We start from the raw sequence: 22246 nt of genomic DNA, 5'->3' as shown, positions 1-22246 counted from the left end.
ACTTGGTTTGTTCCAAAGGCTGAGAATAACCTGATCTCTGCATTAATCAGGATCATCAGGGAACTACTGAAAGCATTTTAGCTTTCTTTTTGCCCTAACTTAACCAGTTCTACTCATAATAATAATAATAATGATAATAATGATAATGATAATAATAATAATAATAATAATAATGACATTCATTCCTTAACAGGCTTCAATATATTTTTTTAACATGTGTGGGAAAGGAAGTAGCAGATAGGAGAAAGGCAACATTTTCAATTTCCTTAACGTGTTATGGTCAGGAAAAGGTACTGACAGCCTGAAGAGGACACCAAGACAGTCAGGGAGCTGGAGCTCACAGTGTACAAGGACTGTGAAAGCTGGGTTTATTCAGGTTGGAGAAGAGGTGGCTTAATGGAAATCAGTCTAGTAAGAGGATATAGAGCAGGTAAAATCATTCTCTTCTCAAAGATGTGCAAGGATGGGATAACAGACAACAAATTACAACGTAAGAAATTTCAATAAGATATTAAGGAAACAAAATTTCACCGCAAGGGTGGTCAAATCTGGAGCAGGGACCAGATCCATCCACCTCCATCCATCAAGGTATCTGAAACATGTCTGGGCATGGCCTTGCTCCAGCTGGGCCTGCCATGAATGGTGGGTGGAACTAGAGACCTCCAAAGATCCCTTTGGAACTATATAACATGGATCTATATAATACACATCTTATTCCATGAGCCCATGGAAAGTTCCTAGTTTTTCTGCCATAGTTGTTAGTCTACATGTATTGTATTTGGTTCACTTGAGATGGGCACATGCATCCAGATTTGCTTCATGCTGAATGCTGAAACTAAGCCCCCACTTTGAACATTGCTTGAATGCAGGTGAAAAGTGCTGGATCTGCCAGTCATTGCCAGTCATTGCTGCGTGCCATTGCTCAGCAGATCAGGCAACGTCACCCTCACAAGGTGGGATATAGTCCTCTCAAACATCCTGCATATAGTCCTACACTGGAGGGATGCATTTCTCACCATCCCACATCTGTTTAAAGCATAAACTATAATGCAAATGCTGCCAAAATCATACCTGTTGCTAGGACTAAAGACATAATCAAAACCCTATGGGAGTCAGTAAAGTGGCTTCCCATTAATTTCTATGGATGCTATGTGAGCCTATATAACACAGAATCACAGAATCATCTAGGTTGGAAGAGACCTCCAAGATCACCTAGTCCAACCTCTGACCTAACACTAACAAGTCCTCCACTAAACCATATCACTAAGCTCTAAATCTGATGAACACTTGTAACTTTCAGAAGTGAAATATCTTGGCTGTTTTAAGTGCTTTTGGCCTCAGCAGACACTGAGTACATCACATATTATTGTTTTATATACCTTCCCAGATATCTCCTAAGTATCATCATGCCACCAGCAAAGTGCAATATTTTGTTTTACAAAACACTACAGTATTTTACAGAGTAAGACACTACTTAACTGTTGTGAATAGATAATACTTTATTAACCTGCTTTAACACAACCCATCCAAGTTCCCACCTTTCAAGAACTGTATTGTATTCATTTAGAAAAAGTTTGATGAGAATTTTGTTGAAAAAGAAAAGGACTTAGCAAAAGAGTGAGAAATTGAAGTGATCTAGACAAGATACCAAGGCTGAAAGTCTGGTCAACAGGAAAGTGTGGTCTGTTATGAAGTGACTTCAGGAAAGATCTGAGCATTGGATCACCGATGTTTTGGAAAGGTTATTTAAGAAATCTTATATGTTTTCACAGGATGAGTAGATTAATTCCAGTTGGAAGGAATCTCAGGAGGTTTCTAATCTTAACCTCTGCTCTAGCCATGTACCACTGTCATAAAGCCTGGCTCCATCTTCTTAATCATCTCTTTGTTGGTCCTGGCAGGCTGTTGTAAGGTGTCCCCAAAGGTGTCTCTTCTCCATGAAAAAATCTTTATTCTCAAGTTCTACTTACAGGGCAAGTGATGGGGTGATGACAGGGGTTGGGGGATGCCGTTGTGGAGGTGGAGCTGGAAGAGTGGCAAGACTAGGCAACATGGATAAGCCAAAGTCTGATTTCCTGGAGTCAAGAGTCTCCATACTCTGTCTTACCTTCCTTAGGCACAGCAGGAACTTCACAATCCACTTCAAACCATAGAATGATAGAACATCCTGAGTTGGAAGGGTCCCACAAGAATCGAGTCCAACACCTGGCTGCACACAGGATCACCCCAAAATCAGACCATGTATCTGAGAGCGTTGTACAAATACTTCTTGAACTCCACCAGGCTCAGTGCCATGACCATTGCCTTGAAGACCCTGTCCCAGTGCCCAATCACATCTGGGTGAAGAAACTTTTCCTAACACCCAGCCTGGCCCTCTCCTGTTCCAGCTGATATATATATATATATATATATATATATATAAAGAAAGAAAGAAAGAGGCTTGGAAATTATTCTCAAACTTTGAGCTTTTGTCTATTCTGCTGGGCTAAACAGGAACATGATGAACCCTCCATTTGCTCAGGGCTGTGAAGCGGATGCTGGTACACTGTCTCTGCCTTGGTGGGAATATTTGGGTAGTCACTGTAGCTTGCTTTGAAAAGGATCTTTGATTCATAATTTATGGGTGGTCATGAATCAGTTTTCTAACTCAATATAAATGCTCTCCTTAATTCCAGGTTATTAAACCTATCAGGAAATAATTAAGCCTCTTCCCCCTAGTCCTCCTCCTCCCCCCCTCCCCACCCCTCCCCACCCCCTTTTCCTTTCTCTTTCTTTCTCTCTCTCTCTTTCTTTTTGTAGGGGTTTCCTTTGATCAGTAACCAGATGCTGGAATGGATTTGATTTAAAGTTTTCATGATATCAAGGATTGATAATCTGAGATTTCTTGCTGCTGTCAGGAATATTTCCCAGTCAGCAAGTTGTGTCTGCAAGTTGTTACCAGCTGGTGATAGCTCTCAATTTGCTATAGGAGGAACAGGACTTTGGCAGGCTTCCTTACAATATGGAAATGCGGTATGTGGCAACAGGGATATCAAATAGTGGCTGTCAGTCACCACTCAGTGCTGAGGACATCAGCCACTGTGGAGATGCGGAGCAGGCCAGCAGGCAGAGCTGGGCACCCTGGCGAAAGAGGAGAGGAAGACAACAGGTGAGTGGCTGGGGTTGGGATGGGAAGTGGGGCCATGAGCAGGAGGAAAAGGATTTAAGTGGAGAGTTAGACAGAAGCTGATCACAGGAGACAGTTGGGGTGGCAGGATAAAATGCTTTTTTTTTTTTTTTTTTTTTTTCTCCATCTGCTCAATCCCAAAGCTACAGAGGGGTTGGCTGTGCTCCAAACTCCACATAGGGCTGACACTCAGATGAGGAGCAGCTCCCAGCAAAGGGACAGATCCTCTGCTCTTGCCTCCCTATGTCAACAGGGTTCTCTGAAGTCTGCAGAATATTTTACTTGCCAGTGGAGTAGCAAGAGGACATCATCTCTGATTCCTCCACAGAGCAAGCAGCACACAGAGCTGGGTCCAGGCCACCCACACAGCTCCATCTCCTCTCAGCCATAAAACTACCCCAGCTGAAAAGGCAGGCTCTGTGTCTTGCTCTGATAATGATTTGTCACTGTGGACATTAGAGAAGAAGAATTTGGTGGCTGCAGAATTAATCATGCTGTGCTGCCCTCATACATACTGGTCACTGAGGTAAGGGCCAAGGAAAGAGCAATGAGCAACAGCTATTTGCACTGAGTCAGGACTGCAGGATGAGCTCCTCTCTGCCAACACCAAGAAAGAGGCGATGTAAATTGTGCAGTCTACAGAGGGGGGACCTTAATATTTCATAGCAGCAAAAGCTTTCATGTGGCAATACAATAGAAACAAGTACTCCAAGAAAGTTAATATTCTTAGCAGTTGCAGAAAGAAGCTCTTGATATGTTTTATTTGACAACTCTACCTGATGCTACATCCCTGGCCAAACTGTTAGCAGCAAAACACCTTTCTGGCACTCTGTTACTGGTAAGTCTTAACCCCCTAATAAATATTATCAAACAATAGACTCACATATTGCTAATTTGTAGATCTACCTTTTGCCTTTGCTTATATTGTGAAATGCAATTCCATTCCAGTCCTTCTGGTGATATTTGATTGAAGTCTTGGTCTGATCTTAGTTCAGTATCCAATTCAATTTGGGCAATGGTTGTTTGTCAGACTTCCCTATCAAATAACCTCATTCGTATTCAAGTTACTTTTTCTTTTTTTTTTTTTTTTTAATGTTTATTTATTTATTTATTTATTTATTAATCTGAAATCACATCTACAGGCTCTACAGGTCAAATACAACTGGTGGAATAAAAAACATCCTATGCTATGCTAAGGAGAATTTATTGTTTGGTGAACTTGTGTGGTGCACAGAAGATAAAGGCAAGAAAAACCCCAACTTGTGATTCTAGGTATGGAACTGTAGTTATCTAAGGAAAGAACAAGGAGTTAGATAAAGAATGAATGGAAGTGTGTGTGTGGAGTGAGGGGGGAGGAGGGGGTGGGAAGGAGAGGGAAGGAGAAATGGAGCTGTAAAACTTTCTGCAATCCAAAGAGAGAAGTACAGGTCTGCAGGCAAAGAACACAAAGAAGGGATTTCAGGCCAGCTCCCATATTCCTTTTTGTTTGAACATTTTGTAAACAAATTTGGAGTCTTCAGCATAGCAGGAGGTGATGGATGGGCACTGCTGAAGACAGTAAGTGGTTTAGGAGCCAACAGCTCTTTTGAAGAAAGGATCTAGGCATCAAGGAGAAGGTGAGACTGACTTTTTAACAGATTTAGATATCGTCTGGCAGAGCAGAACAACACATAGACTCTGAGAAATTCCCAGTGCTGTGAGCCCTGGCTCCACTCTATCTGGCTCTCTGGGGAGAGCATGGGGAGAATTTAATACCTGTAGAGAGATCTTCTAGGGCCTGGCCAACTCTTCTAGGAGCTGCTAAACCATCTGCAAGCTGAACATAGTCTCATTTTACACCCAGCCCAATAAGCTGCTCAGGCAGCATCAACTCTTGCCCTGTATTTGTAATCTGATTTTCTAGACACCTCCATCCTGACCTCAGGTATTCAGGGAGTGATGGTAGCACAGAGAGAGGCTCGTTCACTGCACATCAGAAATCCAAGGTCTTGTTTTTAAAATGTCTGCCCTGCTCTCCATTTTTTCTTTGAAATCTTCTAGCTATTCCAGACATCTGACTAGTCTAGGGTCAAAACACACTAAAACAAACAAAATAAAATCAAAGCAACTGAAAGACCCATTCGCAGGGAAAGGTTTGCCTAATGCAGTGCTAATTCTTTGCTTTCCTCACGTGAAGCATCAAAAGCAACAGCATGGTCTTTATCTTCCCCACACCATCAAAGCAACTGAGATAAGGAAGAGACACACTATACCTTCATTTACACCACCGTGAATTCATAGCATTGCTCTCAGCCCATGGAGCCAAAAGAATCTATTAAAAATGATATCTATCCCAAGCAGGTATAAACAGAGAGTTGAGACCTATAAACCATGGAGGTCTGGATGAGCTGAGGAGGAGGGCTGATTAAATTTGATAAATTTAATAGCATTTATATTGTGCCAACATGCCTACATCAGAAAGAAGACCTGAGGCCAGTGAGTCTACATGCATTAAATCCTTGCTTAGACTAATATATTGATAGAAAACTGCTTTATTTTGGCACAGTTCATGTAGTTCTGTAATTTGGTAGGCCAATGTAAACAATTTGCTACTAGTATAACTGCCCATTCCCTCGAGTATTTTCTCTGTTGCTGTTTCAATTAAACCACTGTAGTTAAAGTGGCAAAACTCTCAAATACAGACAAGCCCCTTTAGAGAAACTCCAAACTGCCTGCCAGATAGGAATTTGTATTGCTCAAATAAACTCTACACAAACAAAATATTCAAAGGCTTCCAGTCAATAAACATCAATGATATTAGCTCATAGACTGCCAGAGTGGGCTAGTGGTATGAAGGCAGTTAGGGGACTAAATATGGAGATGCAACAAGTATATAAAACTGCATAAGCAGTCTAGGTGGACCTTTCTTTTTTCTCTAGACATCTGACTGCCTTTGTAGATCTGCCTGAAAACATGATTTTTTTTTTCAGGTTAGGAAAGCAAAAGCCAATTTAGAATTAAATTTGGCCAGGGACATCAAGGGCAATAAGAAAGGTATGTTTAAATATATTGGTGAAAAAAAGGAAGACTAGGAAAATTGTGGGCCCTCTCCAGAAGGAAACAGGAGACCTGGTCACCTGGGATATGGAGAATGCTGAGGTGCTCAATGGCTATTTTGCCTCGGTCTTCACCAACAAGAGCTCCAGCCACATGGTCCAGGCCCCAGAAGGCAAAGGCAGAGGCTGGCAGAATGAAGAACCAACCACTGTAGGAAAAGATCAGGTTCAAGACTATCTAAGGAACTTGAGCATGCACAGTACCATGGGACCTGATGAGATACATTCGTGGGTCCTGAAGGACCTGGCAAACTAGCAGATGAAGTTGCTAACACTTTCTCGATCATATTTGAGAAGTCATGGCAGTCCAATGACTTCCCACTGACTCGAAGAAGGGAAACATAACCTCTATTTTCAAAACAGAAAAAAAAAAAAAAAAAAAAGGAGGAACCAGGGAACTACAGGCCAGTCAGTCTCACCTCTGTGCCTGGCAAGATCATGGAGCAGATCCTCCTGGAAACTACGCTAAGGCACATGGAAAATAAAGAGGTGATTGGTGACAGCCAACATGGCTTCACTAAGGGCAGATCATGCCTGACAAATCTGGTGGCCTTCTATGACAGGGTTACAGCATTGCTGGATAGGGTAAGAACCATTGACCTCATCTACTTGTCTTTGTGCAAAGCATTTGACAATGTCCCCCATGATAGCCTTCTCTCTAAATTGGCAAGACATGGATGTGATGGATGAACCACTCAGTGGATAAGAAATTGGCTGGATGGTTGCACTCAAGAGTTGTGGTCAATGGCTCAATGTCCAGATGGTAACGAGTGATGTTCCTGAGGGATCAGTATGGGGTCCAGCACTGTTTACCATCTTTGCTGGTTACATGGACAGTGAAATTGAGTGCACTCTCAGCAAGTTTACTGATGACACCAAGCTATGTGTTGAGGTGAACAAGCAGGAGGGAAGGGATGCCATGCAGAAGGACCTGGACAGGCTTGAGAGGTGGGCCTGTTTGAACCTCATGATGTTCAACAAGGCCAAGTTCAAGGCCTGCACCTGAGTCAGGGCCATCCCAAGCACAAACACAGGCTGGGCAGAGAATGGATTGAAAGCAGTCCTATTGATAAGGACCTGGGGGTGTTGGTTGATGGGAAGCTTGACATAAGCCAGTGATGTGTGCTTGCAGCCCAGAAAGCCAGCTGTATCCTATGTTACACCAAAAGAATTATGTACAGCAGGCCAAGAGAGGTGATTCTCCCTTGTCTACTCTGCTCTCGTGAGACCCCACCTGCAGTACTGCATTCAGATCTGGGCCCCCCAGCACACAAAAGACATGGAAGTATTAGAACAAGTCCAGAGGAGGCCTGTGAAGATGATCAAGGGGCTGGAGCACCTGTCCTACAAAGACAGGGTGATAGAGCTGGGATTGTTCAGCCTAGAGAAGAAGAGAAAGCTCCGGGGAGACCTTACAGTGGCCTGCCAGTACCTAAAGGGGGACTACAGGAAAACTGTGGGAGGGACTATTTGTCAGAAGTGTAGGGATAGGACAAGGGTTAATGGTTTAAAACTAAAAGAGCTCAGGTTTAGAAATAAGGAAGAAATTATTCACTCTGAGGGTGGTGAAGCACTGGATCAGTTTGCCCAGAGAAGCTGTGGATGCCTCATCCCTGGAAATGTTTAAGGCCAATAAGTTCTTAGTCTGGAGACCTCGTCTGTGCATTTATTTCAGCTGCCTGCTGAAAATGGCAGATTAGATGGACCCATTAGTTACATACAAAATGGAATTCTTCATCAGAAGAACTAGAAGCCAAAATGGAGTGATCCTTCATCAGAAGAACTGGGAGCCAAGCTTTACTCAGCACCGAGCTGCAGCCTGTTTCACTGTGACAAAGGTTGTGCAACCCAGGATACTCTGGTACCTTCTCCACAGCTGAGGTGGAAAAAAAAGCAACAAAGCATCAAGTTAGGGTTGGGAAAGAAAGGGAGGTGTGTGAACTATATAACCTCTCAAGGTCCCTTCCTAATCTGCTTGCAAGGGTTCTGTGCTGTGGGAAGTAAATCCTGGCACACACAAGAAGAAACCTTGTGCTATATTTGTTGGCAGAGTTTGAGCAACCTCTGTTCCCTTCTCCATAACAGCTCATGTACTACTGACAGCAGTACTGTGGTTCTCATGTCCCAGCTGTATTCCAGCATTAGAGGTCACAGTGAGCATTAAACACTGAAGGTTCAAAAAAAAAAAAAAAAAAAAAAAAAACTTGAAAACTTTTTTTTTTTTTTTTTTTTTTTTTTTAAGAGATGTTTTAACTGGAGCATAGTGTAGCTCTTTCTCACCTACCCTACCTTGCCTTGTTTTGCGTAGGCAAAGAACACCCAAAATAAGATGCTTCCAAATAAAAACTTTCATTTTTTATCCACATCTGATGTTTTCATTTACAAGTTCCCTAGACAATTGTGTGCTTTAAGCAAAATCAGTGCCTGTGCTCAGTAATAGATTCAGTATTAGTGAAGATCCGCTGGGATATTTTTAAAATACACTGGTGTGAGTTCTCTCTATAGTAAAGACTTAGAAAGAGTACAGCTTTATAGTTGCTGGATATCTCTGAAATAGAGCAGAATTGTTCTATTATAATTTCTTCATAAAGCTGGTGTCAGACTCTTGAGATAAAACACAGAAGTTACCTCCCCTTAAGATCATTTCATATTGCAGGCCTACATCTCACATGGTGCATGTACATTACCATTTCATATTGTAACATATTTATACTTTTGAAACAAATCCCATCTTTTTCTCTTAGTGCCAACTTTGGTTCCTGTTGTACAGCAACCTCAGATTGTTTCCCAAATCCCATTCAGATGGAACAGGACTGGAAGAGGCCCTCATGGAGAAATCTGCTCTGATTGCTATGGGTTCTATGGGAAACAGTGTAGGTGTCAGATCCTCAACACCGATTATTTCACCCTATGAATTTGATCATAGTAGAATCTGTTCCATGTTAATATGGACGTCGATCTTCTGGGGCTCTTCTTTTTCTCTTCTTTCATTTGTTTTTTGTCCCACTGTCTTTAATTATCATTCATTTTAAAATTTGTCAAACACCTTCTCTTTAAGCAGCCTCTGTGGAATGTTAATTACCCCTGACTTAGTGTTGCAACACTTCCACCTGATAGTTTAATATTTTGCCTTGATCTAAGCAATTTCTGACAAATTATAACAGTTAAGTATTTTCCACTATAGTTTTTAACACCCATATTTTTCTTTTTCTTTTTTTTTCTGAATAAGTACGAGTCTTCTAATAATTCAATTGCAAATATGATTCTGAATAATATTCAGTATTAAACATGCAAGAAAATCAAACACGTAAAACGTGGGTCCTCAGGGGACTAAAATGAGCTCTCTTGAAAGAATACTTAGGACTAAATACAAATACCTCTACATCTTTTGTGCAGAATATTTGTAATATTTGATGACCCACAATTTTAAACAAGGGAGAAGAAAATGTTTATCTATGTCTGACAGATATACACTTATCAAAGTGGAGAATTAATCCCATTTATCCTTTGGCAACTAAAATTAGAAATTTGAGACTCCTCTGTATAGGAAAGGAGCAAGTGACTTTAGGTGGCATTTCAGCCTTCTAAAATCTGAATTGCCCAGTGGAGATACTTGTGTTTCTTAGTTGAGCATGCCGGTGTCTATGGTGACATGTTTACTGTCAAAAAAATGTTATCATAGACTTGCACCAACAAGAAATTGAATAGTTTCCATTTCTGATATAGCTTTCTTCTGTTTTTATGTAACAGCGAGGATAGTAAAGTGGTTTAGTCAGTAGCATACTCCACTTACTGCAGCTTTCATAATGGATAATGAAGAATTAGGCAAAAACAACTGGGAGAGCTATAAAAGAGTTTACATTCGTGGATCCCTCAAGAAAACATGTTTTTTGCATTAATTACTTCTAAACAGAAGCTGACACCGCAGCTTTGGAATACTCTATGAAAGACTGGAAAAAAAGAAGTACTAAAAATATACAGCCTACTAGGAACATCAAGATACTAATGGAAAGAGTGCCTTCATCCCATGGACATGAGCTTAGGTGCCAGGGTTCAGTTCTCTAGTCTATCAGAGATTTTGTTGTGACCTTGAAAAACTTATTTATGTTTCCACTTTGAAGCATGTAGTTAACTAACCATTATCAAAGACGTTGACTTGAATCTTTGGTCCTTCAGCTACTTTTGTGTAAAGTGTAAGTAGCAACACTTCTCTACACTTCTCTACTTGCATTTTAAGTTGTTCCATTCCTAAGGAGAAAGGGCAGTGATATTTAAGACTGGAAATCACTTACTGCGTTGTGATTGTGATATTATGACTCCACAGCTGACAGACACAATCAAGATCTGCAAGAAACTTGACTGTGTCTGCCAGCATTTATTCAAGTTGAAAATGATCTACAGTAGCATTAAGTAAATAACCAGACATTTATTCCTTGGCATTAAAAACTATTGTGACTTAACAATACAAGTTTTTCTCAAGACCACCAAGAGAGTGGAATCTGTATGAGGACTAATTGCTTATCTCTGACATATACAATTGTGCAACAGCATCTGAGCAAGGTTAGCCAAACCTCATGCTTTTGTATATGTTTCAAAGAGTGCCAGAGATTTCATTTCCAATTCCAAGTTTGTCTCCTTCTTTATTTTACAATATTTCTGTACTTAGGAATCTGGACAAAGGCCACCAAAAACTTGAAATCCAGAAATTAAGTCCAGAGTAAACAACAGACCAGTGTCAAGCTCTCTCACACTGGCCTGCTGCTGGCACTGAAGTGTCATAGCAGTAGTAAAAGTCCAGCACTCTGGATACTTCTTTATTTCAGTGTTTAACTAAGGCTATGCCTATCAGGATTGCTTTAGAGCCAATATCATACCCATGATTACAGAAGGAGTTTCAAAAATGTCTAAGTCCCTGTAAAATGAATATTGCATTTTTTTGCTCTATAGAAAAGCCCTGCCATCTGTGAAAAGCTGCAGAAGAGCTGTCATAATATAACAAAAGCATCAGTGACATATCCTCTATCCATATAGCAGATTATTTACCTACTCATCCCTTTTTCTTTCCATTTTGTTATTGTCTCCTAGAAATACAGAATAGAACACTAATCTGTTTTGGAAAATGTTGACACATTTTTATGAATCAGGCCTTTGCATCACTTTCACTGCAGACCAGAACTAAGGCATCTTGCTGCCTTCACTAATGAGCTGGCACAATCCAATGAATCAAGGCAAAGCACCATGCTCTCTGTTACAAGTCACACTATGTTCAAAAGGATCAGTCCTCTCAACCACTTCCATATTTTTCCCATTGCAAGCACAGCAGATACAATTAGCCTCTTGTTCCTAGGAATAATCTGTTAAGGAAACCCATGTTTTTCATTAGCTCCAAAGTGTTTTAAATGGCCTGGTCCTACACTGTGCACAGCAATGTTCATACTACTAGAAGAATGGAAGTTACTATGGCACATTGACATCTCATATCTTATGATTCAAGGTATCACTTTCCTCCGTCATAATCTGCCATGGTATTTATTCTCAGCCTGGTGAATGTGATGACAAGTGGCACATGGGGTGATAATGAACCTGACATGACTGTATGGTTATTTGCATCCATTTCTTCTGCTGACTTTGTTTGTACAAGGTCAATAGGAGAGTCTACGTGTCTTGCTTTGTGCTATAAATCCTTGAGAACTGTTTCATTCAGCTTTTCCTCTCCAAAAGGAAAAAGAAGTTATAACAAATAACTCATGTAAAATAATTACTGCATTTGTTGACAGATCACATTTCCATCAATGCAAAGAGCTTTGACGTTGACATGATAAGGATTTTTTTGAGTTCACAACACTCTTGCTGTATATTAATGTTACCTTTGCTTAGGAGAGTTATTGTTCCTATTATTATACCAATGAAGCCAGGGAAAACAACAACAACAACAACAAAAAAATGGTACATGCTTTCCAAGACCAATTCCAGGGTATTATGCCTCCACTCATCATTGCAGAATATTCAGGGCAATGTCAGTGCAATGGCAGGAGTAGAACAAACATTAAAATGTTAGTTACAGACCTAGCCGTGATTGAGTAAGAAAAAATCCTTTCTTCTGCCAAAAGCAGAGCATAAGGATGGCAGTTTGCTAAATATTGCCAGGTGTTCTACAGCTCTTGCATTTTGACACAACTGAGAAACACAGTGGAACTGAACACAAATTAGGATTGATTTTCCTTCATGTTTGCTTGAGGAATAAGAATGAAACCTGTTCAAAACATTTGTATCAAATCAGTGTGCCAGAAAATTGAGTTTGACTAAGGGAAATGGCCATAAATATCAGTGCTGACAGAGGATGCTTTCTTATTTTTCTATATTCTTTATTCTTTTCAAATGGTATTCTTAAAGAATGGACTTTTTCCTATTTTGGCTGGGAAAAAAAAAATGTCATTCTGGTTAAAGAACCCACCAAATTCAGACACACCTCAACATACCTATTCCATCAGCTTCCACTTACCCTACTATCATCAGAGTGTATTTTTTAGAAGCAGTCATACACTCCCCACCTCCAATTCTCTCAGTGTGCTGAGCTGAACTGATTTCTATAGACATATAGCTCTCACAAAGCCTTGTTATGGATTAGCAGCTAATTAGTGACAGCTAGACCACACCTGGGTTTGCAATCCTCATCCACAAACTTCAAGTGTTTCTACAAGGAGATGTGAGGTCTTTGGTTGTTCTTTGCTTTGTCACTGAGACCAGGAACCACACAGTATATGCTTGGATAACATCTATGTATTTCTGGACAACCTTGGTACTCAGACTGGCATTCCCTCAGGTGTGCCAACTCGAGCTGGTTGCCCACAACCTCCTGATTTCACAAAGTGCCATTCACTCCAGCAGGACTCTGTTGAGATGCAAGAGTTTGTCCTGAAAACTTTCATAATGATAAATAGAGATTATCCTAAGGAAGTTTCAACTTTGCTAAAAACTAACAAGTGGAGCTTAAAATGTAGAAGTTGCTCTTGAGCTTTGTCACTGCAGTGTGACACCACTGATACTGTGATTTGGCTCAGTGCAGGATTTGCAGCAGTCTGGTGAGAGAGAACCCTTGAAAGCAGTACACAGTCCCCTGTGTCAGTACGAAACTGATGTGGTAACACCATAGACCACGTGTGGTGGCCACTGTAATTGTACCAGTGTTGCTAAAACTTCTGTTGCAAGGACAGAGCTGAAAAGAGGCCAGAGCAGGTCCATGAACCCTGTCTGTATCGCCATTGGAGCATGAAGTGGAAATCAACTGTGTCAAAATGAGACAAGCAAAAGCCTTCGTTTCTCTCTGGCTTCCCATTTCCAGAATATGGGCTGTACTGCCATAACAGGTCTCCCTTAACTCTGCCCCAGAGTAAGCCAGACAGCTGCATACATTACATCATTATCCACAGACAACCAAGATTCTCCATGTTCTAATCTTATATTTTTAATAAACCCACCAATCTCTCACCAAGCAAGCAAAGCAAAGATTTGACAAGTAAGACTTATTTCTTCAGGACTGACTCACATGGTGTTATGCCTCCTCGGAAAGGGCAAAATGTTCAGACAAACTAATGAAGCAGTTCCTGCAACGAGTGAAACATGCCTACGTGGCCTTGGGCTCATGAGAACACTGGATATGGGTGGAGATCAGCAACAAACTGGGGGACGATACAGGAGACTGTTAAATGAGAAATGTCTGGGTGTCGAGGCAAGAGCCTGGTATAGAAATAAGGGAAGTAGAAGGGTTCTTGGAGATGGGAAATGTAAAGCGGAAAAGACCACTGAGTTGTGTGGAAAAGGGTGAGGAAAGGACCTTCCCACTCCACCTCATCTCTTCTTCCTTATTTCTGATATTTAGCATTTAAATATCCAGCTGACATTATTACTGGAAAATCTAAGCAGTTAACTCATGGGCCTCTATACCTTGTCCCCAAAGGGCTGTGGCCTGCACTTTTTGGAGGTGTCACTTTAGCTCCCAATGCCAAGACCTATGGCCCCTGCCAGCAGCAGCAGTGCTTCCAGGCAGATGGGGACTCTGTACACTGCTGCTTGGCAGCATGGCCAGGTGCAGGATGAACCAAGCATCCTGACTGCTTGTGAAACCTTGCCTGTGCAGGACAGGTTTTCCCTCCTGAGTGATCACCTGGGTGATGCTTAGTTCATCCTAGCTGTAGCAGGCTGCAGAAAGACACCTTCCTCCTTTGTGCTTCTATAAAGCATGTTTGGATGACTACTGAATGAGCTTGTTGCTTTCCCCTCTCATCTCCATACACAGACTCACCCAGCTCCCAGCAGACTGGTTTCTCTGAACATTGTGCCAGCGGTGAAAGCTTAAGGCTGAAAAGCTTTTTTTTTTTTTTTTTTTTTTTTTTTTTTTCTTCTTGTTATTAGTCAGCCTTACACATGGCACAAATTTTCTCAAGATCCCTACATATATTTCCTGTACAGCTGGTCAGTTAAGCCAGAACTGTTTCCCAAATGCATCAACAGATGTGTCTTTGCAGGCATAGAGAGTAACGTCTTGGACATGAGTATTTCATCTTCAAGGAAGTGAATCCCCTTTTAACAGTTTTAGTTTAGATAAAAGTATTTAAACTGGATTGGGTTGGTTTCTCTAGCCATCAGCCTCATCAGCTCAGTAAGTGGTTAACTCATTCACTCCTGTGACTCCTTTTGGGCTGACGTTTGTTATTTCTTTGTGCTGTTAATCATCTGATAACGCTGGGAAAGAGGTGAAGGTACCTAGGACTGAATTTCTCATATACATGCTAGAAACAAAGTCTGAGCAGCTTCTGCTGAGCTACAACAATAAAGACACTGAGCCATTAACGAATTCCAATCAGTTCCACAAATACAAGGTGCAAGACCTCCTTTTTTCAGGACTCAGATAAGTATTTTCCTGCCTCTGTTCAAGAGAAAACAGTGGCTAAATGGTTAAGCTGTATGCCTTAAGAAAATATTTATTAGTTGAGCTACAGTTACTGGAGTTACACCTGAGTAAAGTCGCTATTATTCCCAAAACAAAGTGGAGCATATACTTAGCAAATTGTACCTACTGATAGAACTGACTGTTCCTAGTAAACATTAGTAGACATCCCATTTTCTCAGGTAGTGTAAATTTGCCAACTATATAAGCCTATTTCCACAATCTGTGAAAGGCCTGTTTCACTTTTCTCAATATCATAACTATATTTAAACAAATGCCTTGGTAACATTCAATTCAAGCAGCTGGTCCCCTTCCTCTGTTTTACAGAATAACTCAAGCACTCTTATGATAGAGTTAAACACCTTCCTGCACTCCACGCCTGGAGACCACAAGTACGCAGAATAACAAAAGTTAGTAGCCCAAGGTTACTTTGATATCATCTACTTCTTCAGGTGAGTCATACTTCACAACCCACTTTCTTATGGCATTTAGACATTAAAAAAAGAAAATCTGAGAAGGCTTCCTCTTAAGTGTCTCTAATTCCCTCTGCAAGTTATCACTGACATTCAAATCTGAAGGCTTACACAACTGTTTTATTGTAGTTCTTGGAACTAAACCCTTGTGCATCACAGCTTTTGTGCAATACATATATGCTAAAGTAAAATTAATATCCTCTGTTTAGTCTGAATTCATTGGCACAATGCCTAGAGTGACTAAGGAAAGTGACTAGCATTTATAGAACAAAGCTGGAATTAATTATTCTAGGGTAATGGACTGGGCTGAGAAAAAGAGTGCGAGAGGTAGAAAACAATGAGACTCTCACTATCAACAAATCAAGAAACGTCATACATAAACTGGGGCCCAGGAGTTGGAAAGAAGATAATATGTAATAGCTCAGAGAATAAAGGATCTGATCCAAACTTCTTGACTGCTAGTAGAAGTCTGTATGGTTCTGTCAGTGGGGCTTGGATGATGTCTGTATACATAGAGCTGATAGCAGTCATGCATCCAAACTCTATTCTCATTCATCCTGGTGTAAAAACAGAATTAATACATTAGAATACAAACATATACACTTCTCACCATGGGGCAGACAGAGCTGCTTTGTAAACAAAGCAGCTGTACACACCCAAAAAAAACATATTCCTCCCCACCCACTCAGTGTGATGACAAGGAAAAAATTGCCTGGATTATCCAATAATATCCCAATATAAATGTTTTGGTCAAGACTTTGAGCCATAGAAATGTAGTTGAAGGGCTTTCATAGCAGAGACTGTAAAGGGTGCAGTGATGTCTACCTTGCTGTAAGCTAGCTCTGTGCTGACAAATAAATTTTTGCTATGAATTCAGTAGCAAAAACAAACTCACATACCCAAAATGCTTGAAACAGAATGACTAATTAAGTTCTGCTAATCTGTAAGCAGTTTATAGTTGAAATATTTTTGTGTTACGTAATGTCAGGAGGGGGATCATATTATGAACCTGGAAGCAGCTGAGCCTGAAGGAAGATGTTTTAGATTAGAGGACATGGATCCTTGTTTTGAAACCAAAACTTAATAACTGTTCCTATAACAAGTATTTCACATATATTATCACATCAAAGGGATGAGTTGTGTTTCTTCAGAGAAGAATGGTACATAAAAACAGCAGCAACGTTGAAGATCCCAGCTACTGAAGAAAAATTGTCTTACAAGCTGCAACAGAGTAATTACAAAAGGTATCTGAATTAAGACAAATGGATTCAAGAGAATGTGGTAATTCTGGTATTGTTCGGTATGTATTGCATTAGAATGTTTCCCAGATCTACCAACTGAATATTTAAATTAAAATATAACACTTATCTGCATGTAGAAAGAAAAGATAAAAACAGTAGATATCAAGCAAATGGGTAATATAAACAAAAATAAAGTTGGAAACCTAATCACAGTTATACCTCTAGTTTCAATTGCTTGAGAAACAGAAATTTAAATGTGTTTATTAATATGTTTCATAGAATAAAGGGCTTTCTGCATGAATTACTATTGCTTTGATCACTTTTTTTTTTTCTTTTTTTTTTTTTTTTAATGCAATGAAATTATCCACTAATCAAACAGACTTTCTTGTATGTTAGTATGTAATATCTTTCTGGTATCAGATTGTTTCTAATAACAATAATAACCAGCAATGATAGCATACAAAGTTCTAGTTGAAGGAGAATGGAGCACTTGATAATTGATTAAAGATATCCCTCAACCCTTGAAATAGTTGACAAATAAAATCACAATGAGTTTTATGGCCCCAGAAGGAAAACAAGTCTAAATGAAATTCTGGAGGAAAGGTTTAACTATTCATACACAGTTCGAGCAGGCATGACATTTTACTCATCATTAAGCCTTGGCACTGTAGTTAATAAAATTACTGGGGATTATATCTCAGCTGTCAGAAATACACCATATGAATGTAGTTGTTGTAAAACAGTAACTAGATCCCAAAAGTATGATTATAGGGTGCTGTGTTGTTCATTATCAGGAGTCTGCAATGATGTTTGTAGAGATTATACTATATGATGCTTACTTCTCTTTAACTCTATTTAATGTCTGCAATTACTGATATATGCATTTATTAACAAAACATTAGTATTAATCACAGAATCACAGAACTGTAGGAGTTGGAAGGAACCTCGAAAGATCATCGGGTCCAACCCCCCTGCCAAAGCAGGTTCCTCAGAGCAGGCTTCCCAGGTAGGCGTCCAGACGGGCCTTGAATATCTCCAGAGAAGGAGACTCCACAACCTCTCTAGACATCCTGTTCCAGTGCTCCGTCACTCTCACTGTGAAGAAGTTCTTTCCCATGTCGGTGCAGAACTTCCTGTGTTCTATCTTGCGGCCATTGCCCCTTGTCCTATCCCCACAAACCACTGAGAAGAGGTTAGCTATATCCTTCTGTCTCCCACCCCTCAGATATTGGTACACATTGATAAGATACCCTCTCAGTCTTCTCTTCTCCAGGCTGAACAGACCCAGGTCTCTCAGCCTTTCTTCATAGGGAAGATGCTCCAGGCCCTGTATCATCTTTGTGGCCCTCCGCTGGACTCTTTCCAGGAGATCCCTGTCTTTTTTGTACCGGGGAGCCCAGAACTGGACACAGTACTCCAGGTGAGGCCTGACCAGGGCAGAGTAGAGGGGGAGGATCACCTCCCTTGACCTGCTGGCCGCACTCCACTTAATGCACGCCAGGATCCCATTAGCCCTCTTGGCTACGAGGGCACACTGCTGGCTCATGGTCAACCTGTCGTCCACCAAGACCCCCAGGTCTTTCTCCTCAGAGCTTCTCTTCAGCAGGTCGTACCCCAGCCTATACTGATACTTCGGGTTATTCCTTCCCAGGTGCAGGACTCTACACTTGCTCTTATTAAATCTCATTTGGTTTCTTCCTGCCCATCTCTCCAGGCGGTCCAGGTCTCGCTGAATGGCAGCACAGCCTTCTGGCATGTCAGCCACTCCTCCCAGCTTTGTGTCATCGGTGTACTTGCTGAGGGCAGACACTATTCCCTTATCAAGGTCGTCGATGAAGATGTTGAACAAGACTGGACCCAGCACCGACCCCTGGGGAACACCGCTAGTCACAGGTCTCCAGCCAGACTCTGCTCTGCTGATCACCACCCTCTGAGCTCGACCAGTCAGCCAGTTCTCAACCCACCTTGCCGTCCACTCCTCTGTCCCACACTTTCTCAGCTTTGCTAGTAGGATGTCATGGGAGACAGTGTCGAAAGCCTTGCTAAAGTCAAGGTAGATGACATCCACTGCTCTCCCCCATCTACCCAGCTGGTGATGCCATCATAGAAGGCAACAAGGTTGGTCGAACACGACTTCCCCTTGGTGAATACATGCTGACTACTCCTCATAACCTTCTTCTCTTCCAATTGCTTGGAGATGGCATCCAGAACAAACTGCTCCAACACCTTTACAGGGACAGAGGTGAGACTGACTGGCCTGTAGTTTCCCGGCTCCTCCTTCATGCCCTTCTTGAAGACCGAAGTGATATTGACTGTCCTCCAGTCTTCAGACACCTCACCCGTTCTCCAAGACCTTTCAAAGATGACAGAGAGCGGTTCGGCAATCACATCTGCCAGCTCCCTTAGCAAATGTGGATGCATCCCATCGGGACCCATGGATTTGTGTGCGTTGAGGCCACTCAGATGCTCCCAAACCACTCTCACGTCCACCAGGGGGGAGCCCTCCATTTCCCAGACCCTTTATCCTATTGCCAGGGGTGAGGAGTCCTGGGGGAGTGTCTTTGAAGCAAAGACTGAAGCAAAGAAAGCATTCACTACCTCTGCCTTCTCGATGTCTTCCATGACCAGTACTCCCCCCTCATTCAGCAAGGGACCCACATTATCCCTAGTCTTTCTCTTGCTGTTTACATACTTGAAAAAAACTTTCTTATTATGCTTTATCTCTTTGGCAAGCCTCATCTCTAGGTGGGCTTTAGCCTTCCTCATCATGGCCCTGCAGGCCCTGACCACATGTCTATAATCCTCCCAAGAGGGCAGGCCCTTTTTCCGCATTTCATAGACCTTCCTCTTCCTTTTGATCCTATCGATGAGCTCCTTGCTCATCCATGCAGGTTTCCTGCCCCCCTTCCCCGATTTCCTATTCTTCAGGATGCACCGATCTTGAGCATGGAAAAAGTGCTGCTTAAATGTAGCCCAGCTCTCACAAGCACCCTTGCCTTCTAGCAACCTAGCCCATGAGATACTCCCAAGCAGGTCCTGGAAGAGGTCGAAGTTGGCTCTTCGAAAGTCCAGGGTAGCAATCCTGCTTTTAGCCTTACTTCTTCCACCAAGTTCCATCTTGAACTCCACCATCTCATGGTCGCTGCATCCCAGGCTGCCCCCAACCTTCACATCCCTAACAAGCCCATCCCTGTTGGTTAGAACAAGGTCCAGGAGCACCCCCTGCCTCGTTGGCTCCTCCACCACCTGCATCAGAAAATTGTCCTCAACGTATTGTAGGAACCGTTTGGACTGCATGTGCCTGGCCGAGTTGCTTAGCCAGCAGATGTCTGGGTAATTGAAGTCCCCCATGAGGACTAGCGCTCGTGATTGTGAGGCTACTAGCAGCTGCTCGTAGAAGGCCTCATCAACCTCCTCCTCCTAATCTGGTAACCTATAGTAGACCCCCACCACCGTGCCCCCCCATACCAGCCCACCCCTTAATTCTCACCCACAAGCTCTCCACCTGTCCTTCACCCTCCCCCAGGTGGAGCTGGGTACACTCTAATTGCTCCCTTACATAAAGGGCAACCCCACCCCCTTGCTTCCCCAGCCTCTCTTTCCTAAAGAGGACATAGCCCTCCATGACAGCGTTCCAGTCATGCGAGCTGTCCCACCACGTCTCAGTGATCGCAACGAGATCGTGGCCCCGCGACCAAACATAGATCTCGAGCTCATCCTGTTTATTTCCCATGCTCCGTGCATTGGTGTACAGGCACTTTAGGGAAGCAGCAGGTGCAGTTACCCCTGGGGGGATGCAAGAAGAAGAAACCAGACAGGGCATCGGGAATGCTTCCTTCTCTGAGGAGACCTCAGCCAATCCTATGGGAGAGCTCAGAGGTTTTTCCCTGTCTTCAACAGTGACAGTAGTGATGACTTCCCCCAGCCCTTTTCTGTCACTTTTAGCCATCAAACCTAGTTTAAAGCCCTGGTAATCAGCCCAGGGAGCTTGCTCCCTAACACACTTGCACCCCACTTGCTCAGTTGGTGTCTGTCCACAGCCCACATACCCAGCCTCTCAAAGGATGGCCCAAGATTAAAATACCCAAATCCCTTGTCCAGACACCACCCCCTCAGCCAGTCATTTACCTGTCCCATTCTGCTCCTTCTATCTGCATCCCAGTCACCCAGCAGGAGGACAGAGGAGAACACTACCTGCACCCCTGATCCCTTCAACAACCTCCCCAGGGATGCAAAGTCCTTTTTAATATTCCTCATTTTTCTAATAGCAGCTTCCCGGGATCCAACCTGAATGACTACAAGAGGATAGTAGTCCTCTGGTTTAACGAGCCGTGGCAGAGCCTTCCTAACGTCTCTGACACGTACCCCAGGAAGACAGCACACCACTCTGGCTAGGTTGTCTGGGCAGCAGATTATTTATTAAGTATAAATAGCATTAATAAAGACAACTTTTTATGTTTACTGCTATTGATATAGCATGATACTGGTAAAGCAAAGATCTGTATAAAACTAGATTTACTTGGAAATTCAATATTTCCATTCCCATTTCTGTGCTTTAACCGAGCAGACAGCTATGCACCACACAGCCATTTGCTCACCCTCTCCTCCCAGTGGAATGGGGGAGAGAATTGGGAAAAAAATGTGGGTTGACATAAAGATGGTTTAGTGGCAGAGAAAAGAAGAAGTAGAAGTAGAAGTAAGTGGAAGTAAGTAGAAGTAGAAGTAGAAATAAGTAAAGGAGAAGGAGAAGGAGAAGGAGAAGGAGAAATAAGTAGAAGTAGGAGTAGGAGTAGGAGTAGGAGTAGAAGTAGAAGTAGAAGTAGAAGTGTTAGACAGAAAAGAAAAAGAAGGAGAGGAAGAAGAAGAAGAAAATAAGAAGATGAGGAAGAAAAAGAAGAAGAAGAAGAAGAAGAAGAAAAGAAGAAGATGAGGAAGAAAAAGAAGAAGATGATGAGGAGGAGGAAGAAAAAGAAGAAGAAGTACAAAACAAGTGATGCACAATGGAATGGAACTGCTCACCACCTGCTGACTGATGCCCAGTCTGTCCCTGAGCAGCCGGTGTCCACCTGTCCTTCGTGTCTGAACCCCCACCCCCCCATATTAATTGTTCTGCAGGACATCAGATGGTATGGAATGTCCCTTTTTCCAGCCTGGGTCAGATGTACTCATTCTGTTCTCTCTCAGCTCCTCATGCACCCCCAGACTCCTCACCGGCGGGGCAGTTTGAGAAGCTGAAAAGTCTTTGACTTAGTGTAAGCACTGCTGTGCAACAACTAAAACACCAATATGTTTTCAACATTATTTTCATCCTAAATCCAAAACAC

The sequence above is a fragment of the Oxyura jamaicensis genome, chromosome 2 (genome assembly GCF_011077185.1).
Source record: "Oxyura jamaicensis isolate SHBP4307 breed ruddy duck chromosome 2, BPBGC_Ojam_1.0, whole genome shotgun sequence".
In the NCBI taxonomy this organism is placed as follows: Eukaryota; Metazoa; Chordata; class Aves; order Anseriformes; family Anatidae; genus Oxyura; species Oxyura jamaicensis.
The sequence above is the reverse complement of the archived record's forward strand: the minus strand, read 5'-3'. Positions refer to the sequence as shown.